This window comes from Meleagris gallopavo, chromosome 3 (genome assembly GCF_000146605.3).
Source record: "Meleagris gallopavo isolate NT-WF06-2002-E0010 breed Aviagen turkey brand Nicholas breeding stock chromosome 3, Turkey_5.1, whole genome shotgun sequence".
NCBI classification, from domain to species: domain Eukaryota; kingdom Metazoa; phylum Chordata; class Aves; order Galliformes; family Phasianidae; genus Meleagris; species Meleagris gallopavo.
In genome coordinates, this window is record NC_015013.2 from 23,311,310 (window position 1) to 23,327,743 (window position 16,434).

The window sequence follows — 16,434 nt, forward strand, 5'->3', positions numbered from 1 at the left end:
AGTACTTTTAAAAACCTCAGTAGCTACACCTCTTTTTTACTAGTTAATTACTAAGACTTGTTAAAACTTGACATGAAATGTTGGATATTTATTTTATGTAGCAATCTCATCAGTTATTCTATCTTCCTTGTTTTGGCAAAGATTTCATTTACTTATTAGCAAGCAGTACATTACCCAAGCAGAAATAGTGTCTGCGACAGTGCTACCCCCAACCCAACTCCTTTCTTCTGCCTTGCTGTTCTGCCCAGGGCCTTGCTTGGGCAGACAATGAGATGCCCAAGGCATTACTCAAGTCCCAAGATGGAAAACAACCACAAAGGTGTTTCAAACTCAAAGAACTCGTAGCAGGTATCTGGTTCAACAGTTGAGGTCCAATTGAACATTCACCAAAAACTGTAAGTCAGCCATCTTACTCAGTGATCCACAAGCAGCCCAGGAGTTTTAGAGTTTTCTTGTATGTTTGTCGGATATATGATAGGATCTCCCCTTGAGTAGGAATAATTCTTGAGTTATGACTGTGGAGAGATCACTTACACATTGATATCAATAGATGACTTGCTGATACACTAATATTTTAAGCCTTAAGATTCAATCTTCGATTCAGACATAAACTCTTGAACAAGTATTGGAATAGAAGTGGGTTCAGATTCACCTAGGCTCCTTACTGCTGTGGTTCAAGGAGTTAGAAAGTAAGGGGGCCAACTCCGGACCTCGTGACTCAGTGGAAGGGTTTCCTGGATACGTGTGTTTACCTCTATTCTTTATGCAATAAGCAACCACATCTATCTTGCCATCTTGAATACTGTTAAGTGGCCATCTTATTTATGATTAAGCTTTGTTAAATCACTATATTATATCAGTAAACTATACCTTGCTGCCTTGCTTATGAGTGCAGTTTCTATCTCTGACACTGCTACTCCAAAAACAGCAAAACCATTTGCAAATATCAACTTCAAGTAAGCTATAGTTCACAGTCTTTTGTCCCTTTCTTCTTGATTTGCGTATAAAATGCATGTTTATTTTCTTGAAAGTTGTCTCAAAAGTAGTTAAGCTAAAGGAAGCAAGATTGTGTTTTCTCTTACTTTGAGTAAATACTGGGTTTAATTTCTTAATGAATGGTCTGATATTGCATTGCAATTTGAAAGGAAGATTATGAATGGGTCCTTGTCTGATATCTGAAATATGTCAAAAAAAATAAAACTTCTACTCTGTGTCAAGTGTTAATGATTTTTTAAGAGGATCTTTGTGAACCCCTGTGATTAAACTTGGGATATATATGAGTAATATAACTAATAGAGAGCAGCTGGCTTGCTGTAAGTGCACCTTTCTTCTTGTGGATAGGTTAGAAACTTTGTCCTGTGTCTGAGTCTACCACAGTAAATGCATATACTTTTGTTAACAATGGAGTTTTCATTCTTTTCTAATGTCTGAGGCCCATATATTCTAATAAGAGAAGAAACTTGTTTTGTTGCTTTATATTACATAAAACAGTTGGAGTTTTATGTAAAAAATAATGCTAAACTTGCCCAAGGGAACAGAAGGGAGGAGAGGACTAGGAAAGGGGAGAAAGTGTTCCTTTATGGCCGTCTGGCGTAGTGTAATTTACCCAATGATGTAGCTTATTCTGTCCTGTACTGGTTTTCAAGATTGCAGGTGTGAGATATCTTTGATCTGGTGACACATGCTGTGATGTAGCTCTGTGTCTCCACTGTTTTGTTCAGCACTTGTTGGCTCTGAGGCTTTTTATTGCAACATATGGCTGTCTGATGTTAGCATTTCACCACGGACAACATAATGAACTTTCAGCGATCTATTGCTCCCATAAGCCTCACGCTACTTGAGCAGTGGTGAGTGATGCATTGCATTGTTCTCCATTCTTTTAGAGTTGCTGTTGTTCTTTAAATCCTGTAGCAATGTAGTAACGTATATTCGTCATAGGGCAATGGTCAGCATTATCCACTCAGAATAAATGTTTAGATGACAGTTCTCCCACCTCCCTGCCTGATATATTCTTAATACTACTAGTCTTCCAGTACAATCATCAGAAATTCAGAATAATATCATTTCATATTTCAGTCATAGTCCTCAAGGGAGTGGCCTATCCATTAACTCCAGTTTTTTTTCTGTAGTTACTGTGTTTTGAATACATTCACTGATTTTCTTAAAAACAACGTGTTATTTTGCTGCTGTTGCATCCCATCTTTTCTAGTAACTGAGTGCTATGATGGTTAGCTGCATGAAAATCTCTGCACTAAATTATTTGTTGGCTATTTTATTTTGTACGTAGGATACCTTGGATTCCAGATAAATTTACAGACTGCTTATATCCTATTTATAATTATCATGGGTAGCAACTGTAAAATTTAAGTGACATTGAGTTTTCTGCTACAACACAAATTAAAAACCAAAACCAAACAAAACACAGAAATATATGGTATTTAATCAGACTTCAAAGACTGTATTAAATTAACTCCTTGATGGTTGATTTCAGATCTGAAGCCACTAATATCATTAAATCCAATTTGAATGTTGGAAAGAAATCTAAGGATGTATGTCCAATGATTTCAAAATCTTTAAGCATAACAGCCCAAGCAGCTGGTACAAAAAAAGTCATAGAGCTGGAAGGAATATGGACAGATTGCCTGGATCGCTGTGGACCGTTTATGTTGTTGAGATAATAAAATCCAGTGGAAACTACTGCTCGAGGAGTCTCTTAGTTTGACTGAATCCCTAGTCAAGGGTCAGCATTAACACTGATTCCAATGGCAGAAGAAGAATATTCAGTTCTGAAAACAAGTGCTTTGTCATCTTGCTGTCTCAAGATATGAATGAGCCTTAGGGTGTGATCTCTACTGCAGTAAAGATTATTAGTTTCTATGTTAGGTGTTAACTCTTAGTAGTGTTGGACTAAGGGAGAACTGAGAAAACACAGCTAGCAGTACCTCCTCCTAACATCTTGAAGCACTAAATGGAACATTTATTATCATATGAAGCCAGCTAAGCTATCATGTTTCTTGTTTCTGTCAGGGAAATAGTCACTGCAGTGGTTAGGAGATAACACATTCTGCACAACCTGAGCCAATGCAGCAGGTGTTGTTCCACAGGTAGTCTGGTTGTTCTGAGGGAAGATCAATGTAATAGAAAGGCTTTATCTTCACTATCTCCCTATGGCAAAAATAGTTTATAAAAGAAGAAGAGCGTGAAGAACACGTTTTAAATGAACAGTAGAGTATTAAAAATACTGCCATTAGTAATTTATCCTTGATTAAGAGGGATAAATGGGATATAATGGCACTACCTTGATGATAAACATCTTTCTCTGTAGCTTGCTCCTTGGATTTCTCCAGACCAAATTTGATTTGGACTCAGTGATCTCTAGAAGTCCCTTACAATCCTTACAATGCTGTGATTCTGTGATCTTTACAGCATTGTTAGTGAGCTATGTGACACTGGCAGTGTTCTGGCAGTTGGTCATACATTGTCTTAACATAAAGTTTCCTAATTAACAATTATATTAAGGTAGTTTGCGTAATAATGGATTGTTTTATGCCATAGTCTTTCTTCAATGCTTTACATCTCGCAAGAGAAATTTACTGAAAAATACTCTGTTCCATCCCCTGATATGTGAGGTCAGTGCATAGTGTCTTGTCTGATCTTCTTCCAGTCACTGAATTAGGGTGTGTGATAGGGACAGCACTGTTCTTTTTTCTTAAATGCTGTGAAGAAAATTGTCTATCCAAGGAAAGCATGTTCGAATATGGATGTGCTTCCAATTATCCTAATGGACTACAGCACTCCATAAAATCATTAAGGTAATCATGCATTCTGATGACTGTGCCCTTTATGCAGTCATAGCAAAATATGCAGTTGATTGTGAATAAACTGGCATAACCAGGAGACAGCTAGCACTGTCTTTTTAAAAAATAAGGTGTATAAAACACCACAATTACAGCTGGAGCACAGGAGGTTAAAGGCACCTGCAGATTAGCCCATTTTACCAGCAGCATATTTGGAGAGTACCCTCTCATATAAAGCACTGACAAACCCAGAGAAAGTGCTCCTTTGGTAAACGATCAGACAAAATGAGTTCCATGTTTCCTCATACTCTCTGTTTAGGTTCAGAACTTGTCTTTGCTTTTGGTGGATATATATGGCTTCAGGCTGGGTTCACACTGTATGCTGTCTTATGTGTAAGGTGGCAGTGTATAACCTCTAACAGTAACATTTTGGAGTGCTGAAGGATCCTAAGGGTTGAGGTTGTGATGATCACAGGATAGTTTTGCTACTATCTGCATGCACTGGGAATGAAACACTTCTGATACGTTGAGGCTGAAGTATTGTGCTGAGTAGCATGAGACTAAAATTGGAAGCTCCGTATAGCAAATCAACACGTTTGTTTCCATTATAGGGGCTCAGTTGGGGAAGTAAAAGGAAGAAACAAGAGGACAGAGTGGGAAGCAGAGATTTCAGGTTTAGTAGCTAATAGCTCTCCTTCAGCTGTTCATAAATTGCACATGGGTTAGTCACACTCATGAAACTGGAATATTCTTAGGCTACAAATGAACTGCAAGTATCCCCATGTCTAAAGAATGTCACCATTCCTATAACTGCACAAATGCCTTTCTGATTTTACTTCGAATGAGTGTAAACAAGTATGCCAGAAAAATCTCTAGTTGGGTGAAGGAATTTGTCAGATATACATCATAGCCCTTTTTTTTCCATGTGGTTTCCATCTGTGACCAATCAGTGCCAATTTCCCCGCTTGTCTTTAGTACACATGAAGGAGAGAAGAAGCCCTACTGGCTTCCAGAAACAACTTTAAAAAACCATGGGCAAATAGACTGAATTACAAATGTTTTCAAAATTCAGTGTGGATGGACTATCACTGGTAATACCTCTGAGAGGCATCAAGTGCCTTCTCATCTCAGTCAAGCTCACTAATACTGCAGATACAACAGGCAAGTACATAATAATCAACTAGTAGTTCTAATTAGTAGTGGTGGAGTTGGAATTTTCCTCCCTCACAACTACAGGCATAAAAAAATAAAAAACCTTACTGCCTGGTAGCAACTAACTAGAGAGAATAAAAATAGACTTGAATATGTGATGCACCTGTCCCATGTTTGCTCACCTCCTTAGCATTTTCAAGCACATGCATTTTCATTTTCAAGAAATTCTCAAGATTTGCTGTTAATGAGTAAAGGTTTTCTGGTGATCGTGTCATTTCCTCTCAATTTTATTGTTATGTTTTTCCTTCTAAAAAAACACATATATTTAGCACATTTTCTTATACTTTTAGTGATATGTTTACAGAGATTGCTGATTGCCAAAGCATAGTAAGACCATTGGTATGCACTTTCTTCATTCTGTGTTTACTACTGGTTTCTCATGCCATAAATCATCACCTCGCTCAAGTTCAGTACTCAATCTCCCTTCTCCTAGACACTTTCTATATATTCAGACTTTGTGGCTGCAGATGTTGTTCTTGGAGTGATGTGCTTTCATTCTGTTAATAAAATGTTAAGGAAAACATCTAGGTGAACTGAATGGCATATCTGGTGGCAAAAATTCTTTTGAACTATCAGGGACCTCAGTGCCTTCTGACACCAAAATATCATTTCTTCGCACTATTTCTGTGTTTAGAATGAAGATGCTTAATCTTTTCTCTTCCTGTTCTCTTTTCCTTTGTTTTCTTTTCCTTTCTCTCTTCTTTATTGAAGCACTGTAACTTTCTGTTGCTAAGTGATCTACATCAATTAAGTTTTACTAGAGTGTGCAATTTGTCTAAATTCAGTCACAGGATACCATAGATTTTATGGTTTGAAATTTCCTTTTGATTGGGTAAAGAAGTTTACTTACTTTGGTTAGTACTGCAATACTCAGTAACAGCTGCAAATTATGACATTGGAAGCAATTTTTTTCCCTTCTGAGAAGTTGTATCTTGGAACTGAGAAGCAGAGCTGTAAGGTGCTGTGACTCAATTCCTTCAAATATGTCCAGACTGCAGGTTAGCAAATCTATTGTGTGAATGGTGTTTCGAAGCAAGCTCAAATTCTGCTTTGTGTGTGTTATGTTAACCATAAGACAACACTCTTTATTCACTGACTTCTGTAAATCAGAAAAATCACAAAGTAAATATATTTTTCCTTTCTTTATTTCTTTTAAATATTATGCATTGCACAGAAAATATCTTAGTCTAAGTCCCCACTTATTCTATGAATTGAAAAGATTTGAGAACTAATCTTTCGTCAAGAAAAGATGGAAGTTGGCATTTTCTTAGTTGATAAACTTAGAGAATTCAAGCAAAACAAATAATATTTAGAGCTAGGTTGTTGTGTTCCTTGCTTGTTTTTTTTTTTTGTTGTTGTTGTTTTTTCTTTTTCTTTTTTTTTTGGTATTTCTGGTCACCAGTCTTACAGAAACCCATCTTACAGAAATGTCAGATGTATAAATAACAGAACTATTTGCTTATCTTGGAAACCAGTGTAATTGCTTTCTTGTCTCCCTGAAAACATTTTCTGAGCAAGACAACCTCGTAGACTGCTAAAACTTGTCTAGTCAAAGTCAAGAGTAACTTTTTGAAGAAAAGGGTAAGTTGTTTATCAGCACCTTTGATTGCCCTTTTATCTTATGATTTCTTCAGCTTTTTGCTTAAAAGATAGTTTTTAGGGTTTTTTTAACCATTATTCTTCCCCGTTAGTCTGGTTCTGTCCTCCTTGTTATGAATAACGTGCTCCTCTTCTGTTTTAGGTAGTGAAAAACTCAACAGGTGTATATCTGGATGGTTATTTTGTTGTTGCTATTTATTTTTCCTAGAAATCAGTGTTGTCATTTTTCATACTATCAATACTTAGCATATAGTAACAATAGAACAGATGGAAGCACAATATAGGAAGGTTAAAAAAGATTCTTTTTCTCTAGACTCCTTAATTACACAGTAATTTAGGCCATGCTATAATATCTTGATATGAGGTTGTATTTACTAAATACAAATCTTGTTATACAAATGTTATGAAATTATAAGGCATGTGCCTATAACTCTTATGTATGCAAATCACTAGCAGCAAAAGTAGATAGAATAAATTTATTTCTGTGCTTGGAATCAAGAACTTTATATTTTTATGGCTGTAGTGTAATTACTTCTTGATTTAGACTGTGGAACTTCTGGAGAAGAGATGTTGAACAAGAACAGCCATATAGTTACGTGGATAACAAAATACATTTTCTCATTGCTTCAGGTATTGAAATGAATTTATATTTCAGAATGCCCTACTTTGTTAAAACTGGACAGAGTTGAAACTGCAGTGTATCTAGCTTTCAGAATGCAAGCAGATACCCAAAGTGCATCATATCTAGTTGTACTGATTATCTGTATGTCTCCAGAAAGACTGCAATATAACGCTACTACATTTCTAGTACAACTTCTTCAGTTGAAGACTTTAAAATTAATGTTAGTGGTGTTTCTCTATTTTGTGAGAAGTTATACCATAGTTTCTCACTAAATACAGAGAATCAAGTGGGGGAAAAAAAAAAGACAGCTGAAAGTGATGACTACAATTTTATGTATGTTTTCTTCACTTGACTTCCAGGTCAATATCTTGAAAAACAGAAAAAATTAAAAAAAATTAAAAAAAATAGGTTTTTCTCCAAGATTAGATTTCAGGCAGGAAATTCATGACTTGCTGAAAAGGTTTTGGTTTGGTCACCATTGGTTTGGATTTGTGTCAGCATTTGATCTATCAAAATTGTTTGCACAAAGGATGATGAAAGTAAACTCTGAATTTGTAAAACCATGTTATTAGGAAGTGATTATAATAATTAGACCATTACATGTTGTGTTTTTCTGTCAGGCTTCTGCTTCATCTGCAATGGATAAATTAGATCAACTTTGAGGATAATGAGAGCCTGCAAAATGTGCAAGACTTTTGCTTTCTTTCTTTGCTGGAACTGAAAGCTACATATCACTGAATCTACTCTACTTCTATTCATTGTAAGGTTCACTATATACTGCAGATGAGAATAATGCAAATCAAGAGAACATTTCACCTAATTCATTCTGAATATGGTGGTATCCTTACTTCTGGGGTGCAAATTAAAATAAATACATATATTAAACCATTTAGTTAGTAAGTTTACTTTACCTCCTTAACTATAAATCTCATAAAGTAGTTTAATATTTAGATGAAAATTTTGTAATGATAACCTTTGCAAACTTGCAAATTGGTAGCAATCAGCTGATGTGTTCAAACTGTTTAATCATGAGCACCAAGTGAATCTTTAAGATTATTGCCAGACTATTGCAGCTGATAATAAACCCTTCATAAGGCTGTGTACAGTTAAGAGGTGGATGCACTTGATAAGATTTCTTTCACATTGAGTATAAACTTTTGTTGTAACAGCAGATCAAGATTCAACATAAATAAAAATTTATTAGTTCATGCGCTTAATCAGACATCTGACACACAGTCATTGCCCTGAGAGTGCTGTATAAAACAGGTTGATCTTATTTTGATTGGAAAATGCTTGCACCACCAAAATCAAAACTGGTGAAATGATGCTCTACTTCAAGTCCAATTTCAGAGTAACAAGATCTCAAGTCCTGCTACATTTACTAACTTATGCTAGAAATTATAGTGAACAAACTGAAGAGGGGTTTTGTATTCCTCTTTCAGTGAAAACTCTGAGCCTTTTGGAGAACAGAAAATCCAGCAAAGGACGGAAATCTTAAAAATCTTGTTGAGTGAGCAGATAACAAAAACAGTTTACCTTCATTCTATTTTTACCAATCCCTTCTTCTTTTCTTTTGATTTTCGATTTTTACAGGAAATTCTGGAAGGTGCAAGATAAGAAAAAATCCCATTGTCCTTGATACAAACAGGAAAATTTACCTTCTATAATTTGTTCTTGATCTTACTGTTACTTGTTCTTTCTTTCTCTGTATTTAAATATTATCTCTGTATGCATGGTCTTCAGAAAGCAGACTTGTGAACAGGAAGCCTTTTGTGAACTAAGAAATCAGAAATTGAGCTTTTTTTTTTTGTGTTAAATTCTTCAATGTTGTGGTATAACCGAGCAGCTAAACACTTCAAGGCCTTTCACTTCCTTCCCCTCCCTTCTAGTGGGATAAAAGTGGGAATTGGGGAAAAAAAAAAAGTAGAAATTGTAGGTTGAGATAAAAACTATTTACTAAGAAAGAAATGGAAGAGAGAAACAAAAGTAGCAGTAATTCTATGTATAGACAAAACAAGTGATACACAAAGCAATTGCTCACCACTTGGTGACCAATGATCAGCTAGGCTTGGAGCAGCAGCTGACCCTCCTTACCAACTCCCATTTGTTTTGTAATCTTTTTATGTGATATCATAAGGTGTGGAATATGAAGAAAATCAACTCTGCCCCAGCTGAAACCAGGGCATTCAGTTTTCACCCAGATCTTAGTTAAATTTCAGAGTTCTCACAGTTTGACATAATGAATCAGAATTGTTTGAGTTGGAAGAGACCCTTGGATCATTTCTGTGAGAGTGCACTTGATGCCACTGTCAGTGTCATTGATGAAGACATTAAAGAGTGTCAGTCCATGTGCTGACCTCTGAGGGACACCGCACATCACCAATCTCCATCTGGACGTGGAGCCATTGACCACCACTCTCTTGCAACCAGTTCCTTGTCTATCAAACAGTCTACCCATCAAATTCGTATCTTTCCAATTTGTAGAGAAGGATGTTATGAGGGACCATGTCAAAGGCCTTACTGAAGTCCAGATAGATGACATCAGTGACTTTTCCATTGTCTACTGATGCAGTTACACCATTTTAAAAAGCAGAATGGTTGGTCATGTATGGTATTCTTTCAATAATCATTTCAGGAAACTTCAATAGAAATGAATTTTTGAATTCTTTTCTGAAGTGCAGTCATGCTGTTTCGTGATCAGCTTTTCAACTTTTATGGAGGTATATGAATATTTTTCTGTGTATAAAGATTTAATCTCTTCTCTATTCAAATACAGACAAAAAAAAAAAGACACAACAACCCCACACATGCCTGTTGCTAATGGATTTTTGTTTTGTTACTAAAACATGCTATTTTCTTTGGAATAAATAAATTAAATTCAGGTATTGTACACATACTATCTTCTCCTCATTCAGACCTTTTCTTCAGTTTGTGTCATACTTTGAAATCTGTTTAGTCTTTTCACTAGAAAAAGAGATCACAGGAATAGGTATGGAATCTTTTTTTTTAACCTCCAGCCCAAACTAGGGCTAGTTCCAAAATTAAATCAGTTATGCATAATGATATTTGAAAATTCTCCTGGCTAGAGGATTTTGCAGCCTCTCTTTGCATCCTCTCCAGTGTTTAACCTCTGTCACTTTGAAGAATTATGTTCTATTGGAGTATCTTCTTTTCTTTTTCTGGCAAAATTCATTTGCTATTTTTAATGGAGGTGAATCACTTGATCAATGTTATCTTCTTTATGTTCATGAACTTTCTCATATAGAAAGCTTGTGAAGAAGTTACAGTGATGTCCGGCAATAAGTACAAATGTAGAAAAATGTGTGCATTACCTACTTCTCCATGCTGACCTGCTACAAAGTTTTGAATATTTGCTGGGGATAGTAACTGAAATTAATCTCATTTAATTAGATTTATCTTTGGAAAGACCTTTCTGACTTCAACAGACTTACACTCAAAATTGCATGAAGTGAATTTAGTCTTATCATAAACAACACCTGTAACACTTTATGTTATGCAGCTGTTGCTGCAACTCAGACATTGTCCTGTAACGCAGCTTTGAGTGATGTGAATTCCTTTTGGAGATGCTGTGTTGTACACAGGGGATGTTGTTTGTTGTTTATGCAGAATGAGCTTGGATCACATTCCTTTTTGTTCTTCTCATTGAGCAGCAGCCAGGGAAAGCCAGAGAGAGAAAGGAAGGGCTGCTTGTCTGTTCCTGCTTTTTGTGTATATTCCAGACAATAGAACATCTGCCAAGACTCTGATAGTGAGCTTTCTACCCTGCAAACAAGAGCAAAACTTCAAGCAAGAGAAGCATTCTTATGTGAGTGAAATTGGCAGCTGAAAAATTTCTGATATGACACACATGAAGCCTGTGCTATTAGTTCATATGTCTTGAATGTTAACGTGCAGATACTACTGTCAGAGGGCAGATGAAGATGTGATATGAATGAGCTGCTTCTGAATGATAGAATGCTGCCTTTTATTGAAGTGACCAAAGAGCCAGTAGATTTTTCTTAGTTTTAATGTGAAGGAAATTCCAAAGGGAAAAGTGGATATCACCACTCACTCTCATTCTAAAGAGGTTCCCAGCAGAGCTGGGAATTGTAAAAGATGAAAATGTCAATGTAAAGCAGTGTGAATGAGTTACTGAAGCAGAGAATTTGCTAAGGAAAGTATGTGGGAGGCTCCTTCTTCTGTATGACCTTCAAACCTATTAGTGAAAGTTGAGTTCAGCCAAATTTGCCCAGTTGTTTCTACTGCAATTGAAAGAAACTGAATTCAAACTTAGTAATTCTCATGAACATTGTTATCCTCAATGTTTGATATTTTAATTTTTACATGTATTTTTCTTCCGGGTGTACTTGTTTAATATCTCATTTTAAAAAGCAAGATGGATGAAATGCTATGCAGTTGAGAATTATGATTGATGCTGCAGTTCTCCACTGTGACTAAATGACTAAATGTGACTAAATTTTACTTTTTGCAACAGGACAAAGTAATCCTGTCCAGTTGCTGTTTTTGCTGTCTTCATGAAAAACAAGTAAATCTACACTTCAATAGGTCATCACTCTTCTAGTTGCTAGGACAGTTATTGTGCTTATTTTTCTTTGCAGAAAAAGGTTGTGGTTGAGCAAATACTATCTCAAGCTACTGCACAGTGCCAACAGCTGTTGAGTTCTGGGTCACAGAATTTTCTTTACTGTTTTCATGAACTCTTTGATGGAGATGGCACGATAAGGTTTCAGCTAATGAAGCTTTTATTTCTAGCACTGTTTTGAGCGTGCTTCTGCTTTTGTATGTTTCTGCTTTTGTGCCACTTACTGTTGGATTCTGTTCTTTGAGAATTTACCTGCAGCAATACAGACAAATTTGGTAATCAGCTTTGGGGATGCAGCATTAAGCTAACTCTAGAAATGAAACTTAATGCATTATTTCTTTCAGATATCTACAGTTCGGAAAATACTACTGAGGATGAAGTATTTCCAAATGCACCAGAAAGGGAGTGATTGCAAAAAATATACAAACGTGTGAAGTGCCAGATGTCCAGCAAGATGGCAGATGTGATCGTGCAATGTGTATACAAGTCTCAACACAAATGAACAAGCATGAACATGCATGAACATACCACATAAGAACATGTAAATGTTATGATTACTACAAAAGTAATTTTATAAATAATAAATAAGTATAAATAATACTTTTACTCATCTATAGAAGTCCCTGGGTTTTGCATATATACGTTACCTTAAAAATTGCCATTTTCTTAAAGTATTTGGGCATAATGAAGACATTTTTCTTTTTTTTTTTTGTGAGAAAATCTGACATTTGAGAACTTGATGTTATCTTAAATATTATATTTTTAGAGGTAAAGCTTGTATACAAAGACACTTACATTTAAGAATAACAGACCTCAAAAACTTTGGGAAGCCCTTATATTATTACTTAGAATATTAGTATTGAATTGGCATAGTGATTTTATTGAGACGCACATTTTAGATTTTTTATTTTAATTATAGAATTTAAAGATAGATAAAGAAACAGTCAAATATACATGAATTAAATTTTAAGGGAGACTGTTAAACCACAAAACATCTGAATAATACTCCTTTCAGGCAGAATTAAATTGACCTCAGTGCACTTTAAATTCCTCATATGAGTTAATCTCAAATGAAGCCACTTAAAATATGAGAAAGATATGTCTACAGAGGAAAGTACTATGCAGATTAACAGATACTCTACAATAATACTTTCAGTTAACTTTAATTAATTTTTGTGAATCACAATGAAGATAAACCTATTATGAATGTATTGTGCTTGTGAAATAGCGTTATTCAGCGGTTTTAGTTTTTTAAATTTATGAAAGGCAAAACAGTGTATTTGCATAGTAAAGTGAAGGCCATAAAGATTCTTAATTCAGGCTGTTCATGTATGAATTTAAAGTGAATTAGCTAACAATTCATTCCTATTATACTTTCACAAAGAAATAAGGAGGTCTGAATTTCATCCACATGAACTGACTCCTGATGTAAAGGCCAGTTATTTCAAACAAGACTTTAATGCAATTTAAAGATCAATGTACATTTTTTTTACTTGTTAGGAGAAGTTTGAGTGTTTTGTTTTGTTTTGTTTTTGTTTAAATTATTTGTTTAAAAACTTACCTGGGCTACATGGTTAAAACTTAAAAAACAAACAAACAAAAACAAAAAAAGCACCCTAAAAATGGTATTTTTTACATAGAAATTTGCTTAGGTTACATGTATTTATAGATTGTCAGGTAAAGGACCATGCATCTGGCACAGTGGCATAGTCATATCCACCTGACGCTGTATTAGTACATCTCAAAGAAAAATTGAGCTTTTTGATGAGAAAACATGAATTGCCTGAAAATATTACAACAGATGTGTTAGTCTGAGCCAAGAGCCTGAGTTCTTTCTCTTCTATTTGAATTCAGTCATCGAAAAATTATGCCATTTGTCATCTCTATATGTTGTTAGAAATGGACCACCAAAAACTGCTTGGAAATCATCAGAATGAAACTGACTTCATTAATTATTTCATAAAACTGGTGTAAAGGAAAAACTAAGAGCTCCCTGTAGCATGAACCTGATGTAAATAAAGCCAGCAAAAGCTTCTGGAGCCTTATGCATGCCAACTGACTCAATAACACTACTCACATCTTCAGTTGTCAAAGTGGTGACAGCTCCCAGTAGAACTCTTGGCTGTAACGAACTCTTGGCTAAAGTTTGATTTTTTCAATTGAGTCTGTGAATCTTGCTTTCTTCTTGAAATGCATTTTCCCCTTTAAAGCCATTAGTCCACAAGCCAAAAAAGTCCTCTGGCTCATTACTGTTTTTGATCTGCATCACGTTTATCATTTGTGCTGCTGTTCAGAGTTGTGCTTCTCTTGCTTGTATCTCTACCAATCACATGGAGGAGCACAGAGCAATAGTATCTACCTAGTGCAGTGCAGGAGGCTGGGGCACATGTCAGCCCTGGCAAAAAGCCACAGGTACTAACAGAAGTACATTTCATGCTAATATTGCTATATGGCTTCTGGTTTAGAGTTTCGAGTTTGGACTTTTCCACACTGCATTAATCAGACTTATCATCATAACTTCTGATAAACTTACCCTGATTTTTTATTTTTTTTTAATAATTGACAACCTTATTCTAGTTTACTTTTTTAGAAGATTGATATTACAGTACACTATATTAGCCACAGTTCAGTTTTGCAGAGAATGTTTGTTTATACCTTGTTTCCTACATAAGTTATGCCCTCAATGAAGACAAATATTCTAGGAAAAACAAAGAATTGATGTTGTGAAATGATTATCTTTTCAGATACACTGCAGAGCTTCTAAATCATAGATAAGTCATTTATCTTTTCATTAATTTGGATCACTGATTTATGAAGGTGACAAACACTGGAGTTAAGTAATAAAGTCCTGTGGAACTCTTAATAGCATCTGGGAAAGAAATTAGATACCTTAATGCTTCATTCTTTGAATAGAGAGAATCCTTTTTTTCCCCCTCTTTTGCTCCCCACTCTCTAAAACTCCCCTTTTCATTCATATTGAAGACAACTGTTTTCTTCAAAATACTGTAATTCCTTGCATTTGTTGGACATACATGGCAACATTAAACACAACAACTCATCTGTTATGGGGATTATTACAGTTTCTTGGATAAATCAGGTTAATTAACTCCCTGAGGGGACTAATAATATTGTGCTTTTAGTATAATCATTTTACTTTCCTGACTGTGTATTGAAGGTACTAGCAATTGGACAAATTCAGTAACAGATCCTCCTAGAAATCTGTATGATTTTTTTTTTGAAGTTTTAAATGTGTTAACCATCTGCTTAATTTCATGCTGCCATTCCCTGTTCAGAAAGCAACAAAATTGGTTTATCTGGGCCAATTAGATCTCATTTGCATCAGTACTGACTCCTGTTCAAAAGATTCTGTTGACACTCCTTAGTGAGGAAGGAATTAATTACATATTTTTCTTGAAACTTTGAATCAATCCATTTGTTTCTATGGGCTATATGATTTTTTTTCTGATGGAGTAATTGAAGTCAAGAAACTCATTAGTTCACACTGACAGGTCCAAGAAAATACATCCGAATTGTTTTTACTTTAGTTACAGTGCCATTTCTGAAAGGTAATTAAGATTTAGCATTATTATACCAAGGATTTCTGACATTAAAATCTTTATGTGTCTGTGGCAATCAGTCAAATTCAATTTCTCTTCAACAAAGTCAACACCATGCCAAGGTTAGGGAATGCATCTAGTGAGGATTTTTCAGACAGACTAGATTTTTGTGTACCTTGTGTACTTAATAAAGAACTGAATTTAAAATAGTCCTTAACATTCTAAGTATTTTATGCATTTGAAAAACACACGCTATTTTCAATTCTACTAATTTTGAGTAAGATCGTAGTTTTCATTTATTCACATGAAGAAGTATAAAGAAATAAAACATCGTACCTTAAAAGCAATGCTTTAACACAACAAATTTCATAAAGACTCAGGTTGCACTAAGTAGCACACAATAAATATAAAAATGAAATATATTCTGACCAAAATGCTTCTGTCCTGTAGTGGTCACAAGTTCATTTTTTTTATAAGATAATCCTCAAAAGCAATGAAATTACTTTAGAATTTTAAATAAAGAGGAAATTGTTTTCTAGGTTATATTTTTCTGCCCTTGTAGGCTCAGCCTCTTTTAATGGCATTTTTAAAACAGCAGGTATAAGCCTTAGGTCTACTGCGGACACTGCTTCAATTTACGTAGAAACAGATGGAAACATTATTTTAAAAAGTCCTCCCATCTTTAGAAATACAAAGATATTTTATTCAGAACAAAGTGTTTTAAAGTTTTAATTCAAACAAATGTAATCTCACAAAAAGCAAACAGTACATCTCATTTACTTAAAAAACCCATCAAATTCCATTAAAACATAGCAAGTTTTATTAAGCAAATTTTATAAAAGCCTTATTTTCCCCCCATAGGTTAAGAACAATGGAGTTTGCTTTCGGGTTCCCTCTGACTCGTCCCCTCTCAAAACACATCAAAATATAACAAGATTTTATAATAATAATGAGTAAGCATTTGTATGCACTCCCTGGTATTAAAAACACCCTGATATCCTCATTATAATATATGCAGAAATAAACACATTCTGTGTTGTCCCT

General features: G+C 35.0%; 1 long non-coding RNA gene across 1 annotated transcript in view; it reads left to right on the forward strand.

Moving 5' to 3' along the window:
* LOC116216444 overlaps positions 1-13,331 on the forward strand; it is an 86,028-nt gene extending 72,697 nt beyond the window's left edge. Inside the window, exon 4 of the long non-coding RNA XR_004159183.1 lies at positions 12,178-13,331. This is a non-coding gene — a long non-coding RNA (uncharacterized LOC116216444). The remainder of the gene's footprint in view (positions 1-12,177) is intronic.
* The last annotated feature ends 3,103 nt before the right edge of the window (positions 13,332-16,434 follow it).